General features: G+C 39.9%; 1 long non-coding RNA gene across 1 annotated transcript; it reads left to right on the top strand.

Annotated features, from left to right (window-relative positions):
* The first annotated feature begins 5,774 nt into the window (after positions 1–5,774).
* LOC119808867 lies at positions 5,775–12,299 on the top strand. The gene is made up of 3 exons (XR_005284567.1): positions 5,775–5,895; positions 11,947–12,026; positions 12,180–12,299. It is a non-coding gene; the product is annotated as an uncharacterized LOC119808867 (long non-coding RNA).
* The last annotated feature ends 525 nt before the right edge of the window (positions 12,300–12,824 follow it).

The raw sequence follows: 12,824 nt of genomic DNA, 5'->3' as shown, positions 1-12,824 counted from the left end.
AGAGAAGTGCAGCTCCGAGCCCGGGCAAGGGGAGAGCTTTTAAAGGGGGAAAAACAGCAATCTGGGGAGTTCATGTCCTGTCGTCTTGGGATTGGGTGAGGAAGGCACAGGGTAAGTCAGTTTCTAAAACCATTAGTCAGTGTTTGGGCATGAAACACTAATAAAGAGCCACTAATAACTGACAAGGTGAGAATGTCTGGAGTGCGCTAAATTTTATGGCCCTGCTTCCTGCTCCTTAATGCTCTATTTTCAGGGTATTTATTTACATTCTGCTATTGTAACACATTTCTGGATCTGAGATCAACCCCTGATCATTATATGACTTAAGATGAAGCCCCTTCTTTAAAACACCAGAGTTTGCAAAGTCAGGTCCTCACAACATGAGGACAAGGTGACATGACAGCCAAGGAGCAAAGGGATTTCTGGAAATGTTGCAAATATTGTGAATCTTAAGAGTGGAGATTAGGATATTGTAAATGTCTGCCAAATTATAGAACATGGAAGACCTAAAAGAGGTTAAATTTTATATCCTGGAAATGGTACCGCAATTATTTAATTTTTATTTTTTTAACACGTTTTTAGGCTGTGTGTGTGTGTCTGTGCTTATACGCACAAGCACATCGCAATAGGTATATGGAAATCACAATACAAATTGTGGTTGCAAGTGTTCCCCTTCCACCATGTGGTTCCAAGAACCTCTACTCACTAATCCATCTCCATGGCTCCCTACTTATCCAATTTTAAAGCTTAAGACTGGAGCTGGAGAGATGCCTCAGCATTTAAGAATCCGTACTACTTTTACATTGGACCTGAGTTCAAATCCCAGGGACCACATGGCTCCTCACAGCTGACAGTGACTTCAGTTCCAAGGTCTCTGTCCACCATTCTGACCTCCACAAGTAGTGTGCCTATATGGTGTACAAAAAGTATGCTGGTAACACCTTCATATACATAAAATAAAAATAAATGATTAATTTAAAAAACTGAGTCTATGCCTTAGGGTTTCTATTGCTGTGAAGAGACACCATGACCACAGCAACTTTTATAAAGAAAATCATTTAAATGGGGATGGCTTACAGTTTCAGAGGTTTAGTCCATTGTCTTGACAGAAGATGGTAGCACACAGGCAGACATGGTGCTGATGAAGGAACTGAGAGTACTACATCCAGATCAGCAGGCAGTAGGAAGTAAATGCCACACTGGGTGTGGCTTGAACATCTGAGACCTTAAAACTGATGCCCTAGTGACACACTTCCTCCTACAAAGCAACACCTCCTCTGTTGCTGGAGACTGCTTGTTCATTCCTAGCTGCTCAGACCACAAAATAACCACACAGAAACTGTTTTAATTAAATTACTGCTTGATCTATTAGCTCTAGCTTCTTATTATATAGCTCTTACATCCTGTCAAGGACCAGCATCAACATAAACCATTTTCACCAGTGTAGAGGCATGGGTATATTAAAGCACATATCCTGACCACTTTTAGGATGGCACCAGGTTTGTTTTACTATCAAAGGAGCTAGGCAACCACCTCCTATGTCAAAAGGTTCCGGATGCACTAGTTAGTCTCATAGCTACTCTGGGAATCAGACAAATCTGGAAACTAAGATCTAAACTTTCTCCTCAGGGAAAGAAAAACTCAAAATAAGGAGTGACTGAAGCCTCTCTTCACATACAAGAGGGGAGAGGGGTAGCCTAAGGATTTAACTGCTGCTCAGAGACTGGGACTGGTATTTAATACCAGCAATGTCATTAGACTCTCACCCATCAAAAAAACCTTTCTTGTCTTTTGATTAGAATGGATATTAAGAAAATTGTGATATGTCAAATTGTGAGTTTATTGTTAATTCCTATTCTAAAATATGGTATTGACCTGGTAATGTTTGTAACTGCTTTTAAGACATTTTAAAAAGTTTGACATGTCCTGTAAATACTTGAATTTGACACACAAGAATTTTAGATTTTGATACAATATAAAATTGTTAAGAGGTGCTCGAGACCAAGTGAAGAGAACATTTCCAACCCAGGTGATCCTCCTCTATAGCCTTTGGAAGCATGATTATTCATAAAACATTATAAACTCTCTTGACAAAAAAGTTTGGCTCTGAGACACAGACTCCAAAGGTATTTCTGTCCCTTAATCTCTTTTGTTTACAGAGGTGAGAGATGGGTTTGAAGCTTCTTCACCCCAAATACCTAAGACAGAAACTCGCATTATTAGAATGCCTATTCTGAAGACAGGTAAGTCTGGGTCAACAAAGGAGTCTTTGGCTAAGACAGAAGCCTTCATCTGTCCTGTTGCAGAAGCACAGGCTTTGTTAAAATTAATAACAAGAGAGGAGTTGTGGGAACTGAGAATGCAGGCCATTTCCCACATTCATCTGTCTCCACTAATCTGTGTATTGTCACATGGCTGTGGCTTACCAGCAAGGTTCCATCATGTCTGTGTCTGGCGGCAGCTACATGGTGTCTTTCTGATTCTGGCTTTTTTCTCCCAGCATTCAGTTAAGTCTTTCTAACTTAGCTCTATTCTACCCTATCATAGGCCAAATCAGCTTCTATATTCATTAACCAACAAAAGTAACACATATACAGAAGGACTTCCCACACTATTTCTCCTTTTATGTTTAAATAAAAAGGAAGGTTTTAGCATTAACAAACATAGAAAGATTACATACAACAAAACAGTTATCAAGCAAGAATTATAGTTATGATATTTATATCTATTTTATCCTTTATTATAACTAAGGAAAACTATAACTATCCATTCTTCAACTTCATCAAAGATTCCAGAAGGATATAATATTACCTAACCAAACAGAAAGTGCATTGTAAACAACTTCCAAAACTCTAAAATTGACAGAGACATCTTGCTATTTGGACAGTCACCCAAAGTTCTTCTGTAATATTGGAGCATCTATCTTCAGCCTACAAGTCCATAGTATCTTGCAGACTTTCCCATGAAACAGGAAATTTCAAAGACAGTTTCACCTTTATTTTGTTTGTCAGTTTGTCAGTCACTTTCTTCTGTGTCTTGCAAAATGTCTTGCAGACTCTTTCACAAAACAGGAACTGTGAATGACTACCTTACCTTCTTTAGGCAACTTCAGCAGTCATTTTTCTGTGGGTCCTGCAAGTCCTGTTAATAAAGCATACCATCAAGAAGGTTAGGCAAGAGCAGTTTCTTGCCCAAATGGCTAACGAACTCCATAAGAAGTCTCTTCGATGCCCATTTTCCTTTTGAAGTAGTTGGTGCTGCCAGAAGCAGATGTGTCTCATTGTCATAAAAAGTCCTAAGTTCTTAAAACATTTAAATGCAATATTCTGTTAGTCTTTGAGAGATATGAAGAATATTCATCTAACTGAAATATACCTCTATATATTTAGAAAACCTAACTAACATGACTACATCTTGACAATTATAGATGACAATCTATTAACCTGTATTTCTTAATTATACATTACATTTTTGAATGAGCTGCACAAACACAATACTTTAATGAAGAGCAGAAATACATATATAAAATATAGTAAAATTGACCTTAAATTTGTATCAATAGGCCAAGATCTATACCAGTGCAAATATCTATAACATATCTCCCTTTAAATCAAACATTTATAAACAATATTTGGAAATTTGGGCATAGTTCTCTCCAAAACTGTTTCCTGCTTTTTGTTGGGTGAAGTAATTTTGGGGTGCTCACAGTGACCTTTCAGGGGATCTTGATCCATCAAACCACTTAGTCTGGAAGGAATGCATAGGTTCTCATCTTCTGTGAAAACAAAAGAAGAACCTCTTTTTCCAAAGCAACAGATCCTTAGACCTAAATTTTGAAATCAAGATACCTTTAAAATATATATTGGTTTAGCTTAGCAGCCCATACAATGAAATGTCTCTCTGTACTTAGCTCCTTCACAGTAAAATAATTTTTAAAAACCACAATAATATACATAATCCAGACTCTCTGTGTATATTCTATGTTTACATGGCTTATTTTTCTTTATTCCTTTAATCTATGACTGTCAGTACTCTGTCTTTTTAAAGACCTTCTTTTATTTTTAAAACAATTTAGTTCCATTTATAACTGTCTATATTCTTTTTATTCTCTCTCCTAAGCCTATGTACATTTATCCAACACTGTAACACATTTAGAGGTCTTTTATGTCTAGATCTGTTTTATTGTATATCTGTAATCCTTTTCTGTACTGGTGAGGTTTTAAAATGGTAAGCAGCTTGATTGCAGGAGCCCTGGCTCTGCCTCTCTTTGTCTTTCAATATGATTGAGGTACCATTACCGCCAGTTCTGGGACTGCCAGGTAGGAGCTGTGTTTACCACTTTAACTCTGAGAAGGAGCATACAGCACATAAGCCTTTTTTTTTTATCTGAGTAAAAGTTAAATCTTCCATGCAGCATGCTATGTGACCTGGATATATCTCTGTGTATAGTGGTGGGAACCCACCATGCTCTCCTGCCTGTGCATTTGTAGCAGACATGATTCCTCTGCCTTCCCAGGCAGAAAGTGCTGAGCTGGGGGCATGGTCTCAGCTACTTTCTCCTGACCCCAAGTGGACACAAAAGCATATGGACCCAAAGTGGGTGGCGGGCATCAGCCCCAAAGGTTTCAGACCATATTGGCATTCCAATCTGTTGCTAGAGACGGCTTGTTCATTCCTGGCTGCTCCGACCACAAAATAACAACATAGAAACTGTATTAATTAAATCACTGCTTGGCCTATTAGTTCTAACTTCTTATTGGCTAGCTCTTACATCCTAATCTAGCCCATCTCCATTAATCTGTGTATCACCACATGGCTGTGGCTTACCAGCAAGGTTCTGTCATGTCTGTCTCTGGTGGTGGCTACATGGCATCTCTCTGACTCTGTCTTCTTCCTTTCATCATTCAGTTCAGTCTTCCCTGCCTAGCTCTATTCTGCCCTATCACAGGCCAAAGCAGCTTCCATATTCATTAACCAATAAAAGCAACACATGTACAGAAGGACTTCCCACATCACTACCTCAGCAAGGCCACAACTCCTAATAGAGCCACTCCCTATGGGCCTATGGGGGTCATTTCCTTTCAAACCACCACAGGCTGGATGAGATAACTTGATTGTTAGCATACAGATAGACTAAGAAAGCAGGAAATCTGAGATAATTTCTATGATTCTATGAATGGCCCTATAGAAAAAAGGTTATCATGATTGTTAATACTTATAGATAAATAAATACTTATGCTTAAATATGTGCAAATACATCTTATAACACATTCATGATTCTAGAAGTTTTGACATTCACTTGAAACAGTAAACAAGCTGTGAATCTGCAAGGTAGGATAGGATCATTAGCAGGGTTCTTTGAGGGCAATACTGTCTATGATTTTAGGTTGAGCAGGAAATCCATTAGAAAAAATATAAAAATAAAAATTCCAGACAACTTTAATTTCAGAAGTTATAGAAGATGAGTTTAACACTTTGATTATGCTGTGTTCTTGCCATCAATCTCACGATTCATTGAGTAAAATAAATTCCTCCTTCCTTGTATTTCATTGCTTTTCTCAAGTCACAGCAGAGAGAAAATAACATACACCCTGCGTTCTATGATTAAAAATGCTGAAACTGCTGTTTTCTAGTCAGCCTGGCAGAAAATGAATCACTAAACTGAAGGGTGGGTGTCGGGTCTGGCATATTTACTCTTGGAGAACCTACACCTAACTTCATGTTTCAGGCAGGACACGCTTGTTGGAAATGGGTGAGATTAAAGAGAGGAGGTGGGAGAACACACTATACACTCGTCAGTGCTGGAGATGGAGGGAGAGAAGGAAGAAGCCAGGATCTGAGAAAATGGAGAACATCAAGGATGGGAAGAAGCACAGAGCAGCCCTCTATCCCCAGGTGAGACACCGAAACATCAACACAACACCTGATGGGGACAGGCAGGTGTCAAGTGTGTGAAGGCCACAGGAGTGCAGAGAGGCACTGAGGGCTCAGTGGTTAGGCCTCCAAAGCCTACTACAGAAAGATTTGTCTTTGTTATACACACATACATTCCTTTGTCACATTTCACTTAGTGACAGTTCCATTGAATCATCATCAGCACAATTCTGTAACACAGACCCTATCCTGTCACCTAGGGAAGTAGAGCAAGAGGCATACAAATACCTGTGGGTAGAATGGCTGAGTCTGTAAATGGGCAGGGCCAAGGCTCCCAGGTGGGAGGTCCCTGGGTCACACTGAGAGGACTAAGGTGACCTCTCTGCACTGTCATTTCTCAACACCCACAACTTGATTTCCTAAAGGACTAAGTGGAACTTTAGAGCCCACATCTTGTTGTCTGTGAGTACATTAATCCAAAACTCCCTGAGGAATACCCAAAGATTCCTCAAAAGGGATTCTGTTCCTCTTCATGGGTTTATTGATCTGAGCAAGAGCCAAAAGCAACCAGGATAGACACAGAGGAGCTTTTTCTTACTGTTTCAGGGAAATACATCCTCTGCTTTCCTCCAAGAATCTGGGAAGGGTTGAGAGTTTAGGAGGATCACCCTGAGTTTGTCTTATAGATCTGCAGAGATTGCCTACAACTCACATTCTTGGTCCCTTTAACCTCACAGGAGTGTTCCCCTTTCTCACAAATCCTCTAGGAATTGAAATGAGCTCTGAGTCCATGTCAGAGGTTAAAATGCACAAGGGGGAACAAGAGGCTCCTTCAGAGCTGAGCTTTAAGCATCAATCAGACAGGAGCTGAGCCAGTGGTTCTGATCCATACAAAAGAAACAAGGGCTAAGGCAGGAGCTGAATGAATACAGAGGTGACTACTGTAGGGAGACCCAAGACCTCGGACCCCTGAAGGGGATGATGAGGCAGGAAAGAAGAGTCCCTTGGGCCAAATGCTGACAATGGACAAGGTAGTGAGGAGAAAAATCAAAGATGTCATGCAGGGTACCTGGTCTGACCATACAGGACTGAAAAACTTCATATCCTTTTCTGATTTCAGCCTTTCAAAAACCTTCTTTGCCTGTAATCCAACCCAAATTTAAGACCTTGCAAAAATCACGTGTGATAAGTTAGAATGTTGGGGATTAGGCTTGAGACAGAAGTTAGAGGGATGGAATTTTGTAGAGAACAAAGGCAAAACAGGAAGACAAGGAATTAGAGGAAGGGCAGCAGGCCCAGGAAGGTGAAGAGAAGGAGGATTGTAGTAGACACAGCATACAAGGGAGAGAGTAGATGTGGGGTCAGAAGGATGAGGGATTTAGGGACCACCTTGGAAAGTAGTAAACTCCTCACTGCTGCTCTTCCCTGCCTGGTGCATGGCAGTCTGTGACAATCAGAGTGTCTGTCCACCATCAGTGGCTCTGCTAACTGCCAGAATCTCTCTCTTTCTCAGGAGTCCACCAACAAGCAGGGGGACAGCAGGAGGTGCCGCCCTGTTGTAGTGGAGTCCTAGTGATATAGAGACAATGCCTCTGCTCAGTGAGAAATCACTCCACATATTAGTCATGAAGGAAAGCTCTTCATTCACTAACATGCCAGATTGGCTGTGTCAAGAGACCAGAGATCAGTCTGGAATAGATGATTCCACTAGCTTATGCATTTTACATATGCTGTTATTCTTAAAACTCTTTTAAGGTCCCAGTCACATGGGCAGATGAGAGATTTACACAACAAAATATTTCCAGAGTTATTTCTTAAGGTTTTTGTTTGTTTGTTTGCTTGCTTGCTAGCTTGCTTGCTTGTTATATGAATAGTTGTCACCTGGGACCACCTTTCCAGGTGGCAGAATTGTGTTTTTCCTGATAAGAACACAGTGGACTTAATGACAGAGCAGAACTTAGCGATGGCTATCAACCTAAGCCACCTATTAGAACTGCCCTTTAGATGTGAGTCTTTGTGAAGTGAATGGAGTGGAATGGCTGGTCAAGTCTGGTGAATAAACACTTGCATTATAGCATCCTAAACTGCATTTCTCTGTAGCAGGCCTGCTTAGCATACTACTTATCTTTGGGGTATTTGGGGGAAGGTAAGGGATTAGTGATCCCTTACCTAAGTTCTGCTTTGTGTGATTTAATGTCTCCTAAGCAGATCTATTAACATCACTTCTATTACTTTAAGTTTCTTCCCACCAGAGGCAGTCAGAGAAGACAGAACACTCAGAGCCCAACCTCAACAAGACTCATTTACTTATAACCTGAGCAGTCAGTGTGATCCCTTCATCATGCACTGAGAAGATAGTCTGGGGAAAGGCAGAGAGCCAGATCCGAAATCACAAAAGCTTTCTTTTTCTCCACTCTGCCACCCAGTGGCCAAGGTGCATCTTTCTGACAGATATTTATTAGTTTTCAAATGGGGATTCATGGCTGTAAAACTCTAAGGAATTCTGAGATATAATGGTTGATGAGCCTGCTAGACACTGTACTCTGACTCTATATTGTGATACTAATATTAATATATAAAATATTGGCGATGAAGGAAAAAGGAAATGTTATGATTTAACAGTAATGTGTCTGTGTATCAAGTAAACAAGAGGTGAGCTGTGCTAGCTGGTTTTTATGTCAATTTGACACAAACAAGAGTCATGTGGAAAGAGGGAACTCAACTGAGAAAATGTCCCCAGCAGATTGGCCTGTGGGGCCGTTGATTGATGTAGGGATCCCAGTTCTCTGTGGGTGGTGCCATCCCTAGGCTGTTGGTCCTAAATGTTATAAGAAAGCAAGCTGAGAACAAGCCAACAAGCAGCACTCCTCCACAGCCTCAGCTTCAAATCCTACCTCCAGATTCCAGCCTCTGTTTCTTGCCCTGGTGTTCCCTGATAGTAGGTTACAAACTGGAAGATGAAATAAACCCTTTCCTCCCCAAGTTACATTTAGTCACACTGTTTCATCGCAGCAGTAAAGGTCTTAACTAAGGCAGCAGTCATAGCATTGAAGAGAGGCCTCCTTGTCTGCCTGGAACAGCAGGGTAAGGGTCCTGAGAACAAACCCTCACCCAGTGAAGCCTTCCGCTTGTGACAGAAACCCCAAGAGTTTCTTATTCCCAGACAGCAAAGGCCTGGTGAATTTTTTTTTTTTTCCAGCTTCAGCTGACAGAAGCTGTCGCATCTGTGGTCCAGGGTGTTATGTTCCACCACGGGCAGCTGAGCTTGGCACTGTCAAGCACATGATATTGGCTTTGCAGGCATGAAAAATGCATGATTGAAGGGGTCGTATGTTCTTCCTGTGTAGTTTAAGAATACTGCTCAGTCCAGGCATGTGGCAGGGATGGAGCTATTGCAAGGAGGCCCTGAGAGAATACTGTGTGAGGCTATTAGAGAAGATCCTGGGGCTTGACAGAATTCCAGAGATTAAAGATAAAAGAGACATGAGATATTTCCCAGGGAAAGCTGCGTATAAGGAGTGGAACCAGTGTAAAAGAGATGTGTGATGCCGTCAGCAAAGGCAGAGTGGCAGAGACATGAAAGCCCTTTGAGCCTGAAGGCCCAGCTGTTGTTAAGGGGCTACAGGTGTCTGTATTTGATCTTTGTTTTGCTCTGTCCTTGCTTTGCTCCTAAACTTCCCTTTGGGGAGGAGAATGTACACTCTGTGCTGCTGTATGTTAAGATTATGTAATCTGGATTTTTGTTTGTTTTGCTTTACAAGGGAGTCATAGTTAACAGACTGCCTGAGGCGACTTTGAACTTTAGAACAGTGTGAGACTGTTAAAAACTTTGAGGACTTTTGAAGTTGGACTAAACGTATTTCACATAATGTCATTGTCATAAACTATGGGGGGCAGGGACAGAAGGTGGTGCTTTCAGTAATAAGTGTCCCACACTGCCTTGTGTGTTTGAATACTTGTCCCCAGTTATGGGTGCTATTTGGCGGGGCTTAGAACTTCTGAACTAGAGCATTACTGAAGGAAGTGTGCCATTAGTATGCCGCTGAGGTTTTATAGCCTGTCCCCTCTTCTTATCCTTTTTCTCTTTCCTGTATGTAGTTGAAAGTGTGATCTGTCAGTGTCTTGCTCCTGCCAACATGTTTTCCTTTCCTTTTCCATACTTTCTCTGCAGTGATGGACTCTCCCCTCTGCCACTGCAAACAAAATGAAACTCTTTCTTCTCCACGTTGCTTTTGGCCACAAAAGTAATAAAGATCAGCAAGGTCAAAAAGAATTAGTGCTACTGAAACAGAGACAAGAGGCTCAGCCACTGAAGCAAGAATAACATTTAGGAACTATTAATAAGCATACAGAAATATACATGATTATAGGAGAAGATTATGGACAGAACTATTCCAAAATAGGTTTATCTATAAACCCCTGCAAATGAGATCTCACTCAAAAATATAAAGAATTAATTTGAAATGAATTAATTAAGAAAAGTATGATGGAGCTAAACTATATTTTTTCAACCTCAAAAACAAATGATAAGAGATATCCCATGAGTGAACCCTGGGAATGTCACGCTAATAAAGGAAGCAAAGGCAATCTCCTAACATTGCACATCACTATTCATATGAAATGTTGGGAGCTCTGTGCAGACTGAGATCATATTAGTTGTTGCAGATTCCAGGGGAGAAAAATAATGAGTTCTTAAAAGGTAATGGTTTTGAAAAGCACAGTGGCAATATTTAGTAAATACATAGTGCTGGTAGTTTTACACCATGAGGCTGTACTAAAAGGTATTTGATTGGTCTATTTAAAATCATGAAGCCAGGTGGTGGTGGCACATACCTTTAATCCAGCACTCGGGAGACAGAGGTAGGCAGATTTCTGTGAGTTCAAAGCCAACCTGGCCGATATGAGCTAGTGCCAGGACAGGCTCCAAAGCTATATACAAACCTTGTCTTGAAAAACCAAAATAAATAAATAAAAATAAATAAATCATGAGCTTTATGTTGTCCAAAGTATTACAAAAAGTTTATATAAATATAGGGACTATAATATAAACAAACACAAAGATGTATATGTGTATATATGTGTGTTAAAAGAATCTTACATTTTGAAGTTTATTTTTTTATTGATTCTTATTTTTAAAACATTTGGTTTGCGCTATAAAAATCAGGACATACTTCTTTGGTTCAGTGAATTTATATTTTTATCTTGAAATGTCATTATGAGAGGGACAATAAGCTTCAACATGAAAAAGTGCAAATAATTTCTGTGCAGGAAAAAAACAAACAACTGATAAATAAAGCACAATTTAAGAGTATAAGAAGCACAATTAATAAAACTCAGAGAGAGAAACTGGGGTTCAACCTGAAGGTCAGAAAAGCAAAACAGTCAGTCTCTGACTCTTATGTCTACCTAGTTCAAAATGACGATCTTGCCTCCAAGAATCTCAGAATGAGAGTGTGTCTGAGAGCTGTCTCCTCCCATCTTATAATCCTCTCTAGGGCTGGGATTGAAGAGTGCACCACTGGGATTAAAAACGTGCACTGACTGGTCTTATGGCAACTAGTGTGGCTACTGGGATTACAAGTGTGTGTGTTACCTGGTCTGTAAGGCTGAGCAGTGGGGCTGTTTTACTGTCTGATCTTCAGGCTAGTTTTATTTATTAAAATACAAGCAAAATGCCACTACAAGTATATGAAAAACATAAATCTGAGTCTGTGTAATAATCTGTTCTAGTAAGGCTTATATTTTAAAGATATAACTCTTCTTATTCATAAAATGAGAAGCAGATACATCAAGAGAACATAAACAACACATTAAAAGAACATGTAAGAGATTTCTACTAAATAACAGGGAGCAATATTTAGAGGCATGAAAATTTAAAATTAATCATGATATTAGTTATATTGTATATTTTATCTAGTTTTACATTATAATAGCTTTTATTTATTAAATAAAAATTTAGAGCAATAAACTTACAGTACATATATTTTGATATTAGAATTTTCAAGAAATTGAAGTGCAACCTCATATCTCCTGAAAAAGAAATGTACACTAATGGAAGCTTTTTCTTTTTAGATGAAGTCTCACCATTTAGCTCAGGCAGGACTCAATGTCTCCATCATCCTGCCTCAGTGACCTGAACGCTGATATTACAGGTGTGTGCCACCACAGCTACTCCAAAGACTAGGTTTAAAGTAACAAGATATGTATTGCTTGCTCATTTTAAACAACATATTTTATTTACTTTTTTTAGAATTCATACATTCATACACTGCATTTTAATGAATCACTTTTATTCTTCCTTCTAGTTGCTTCTAGAGCCCCTCCATGTCCTAAAAAGATTAAATCATTGTGTCAAACTATTGATGCCCAAGTAAGCAAACGTGGGGATTTCCTTCGGAAAATGGTCACCTACTGGGGAAAAAAACTCTGAAGAAAACTGATTCTATTTTTCCTTATACCCACTAGCTGTCAGTAACCCCTCAGCTAGTTTAGGAAATGGTGCTCCTCTCCTCCGTCCAGACTGGAATGCTGACTGGCTCGATCCTGTGCAGGTCTCCTGTAGGGAACCTCAGCTGCTGGGAGCCATGAGTGCAATGACCCCGTCATGTCCAGGACACAGCGCTTCCCCAGGCCGCCACCACTTCTGACTCCTTCAGCATTTCCACCCCCTTTCTGTGGTGCTTACTGAGTCTACGAAGGAGGACATGTGGCTTACATATTCCATTCAACACAGGGAACTTCACAACCCCCTTTCATTCCAATGCTTACCTACAATATGATTATTAAACAAGAAGGGGAAAAGTGCTCTGTAGCAAAGAAATGTTTAATAAATCCTGTGTGTGCTAACTAAAGTGTTGATAACTTACTGATTTAGGCTAATATCATATTCATAGAAAAGAAATGTGATTCTACGCAGTAAGGAGGACTGAGAATACATCAAATCGAAGAAA

Source organism: Arvicola amphibius, chromosome 3 (genome assembly GCF_903992535.2).
Source record: "Arvicola amphibius chromosome 3, mArvAmp1.2, whole genome shotgun sequence".
NCBI lineage: Eukaryota > Metazoa > Chordata > Mammalia > Rodentia > Cricetidae > Arvicola > Arvicola amphibius.
This window is presented reverse-complemented; position numbering and strand designations above follow the sequence as displayed.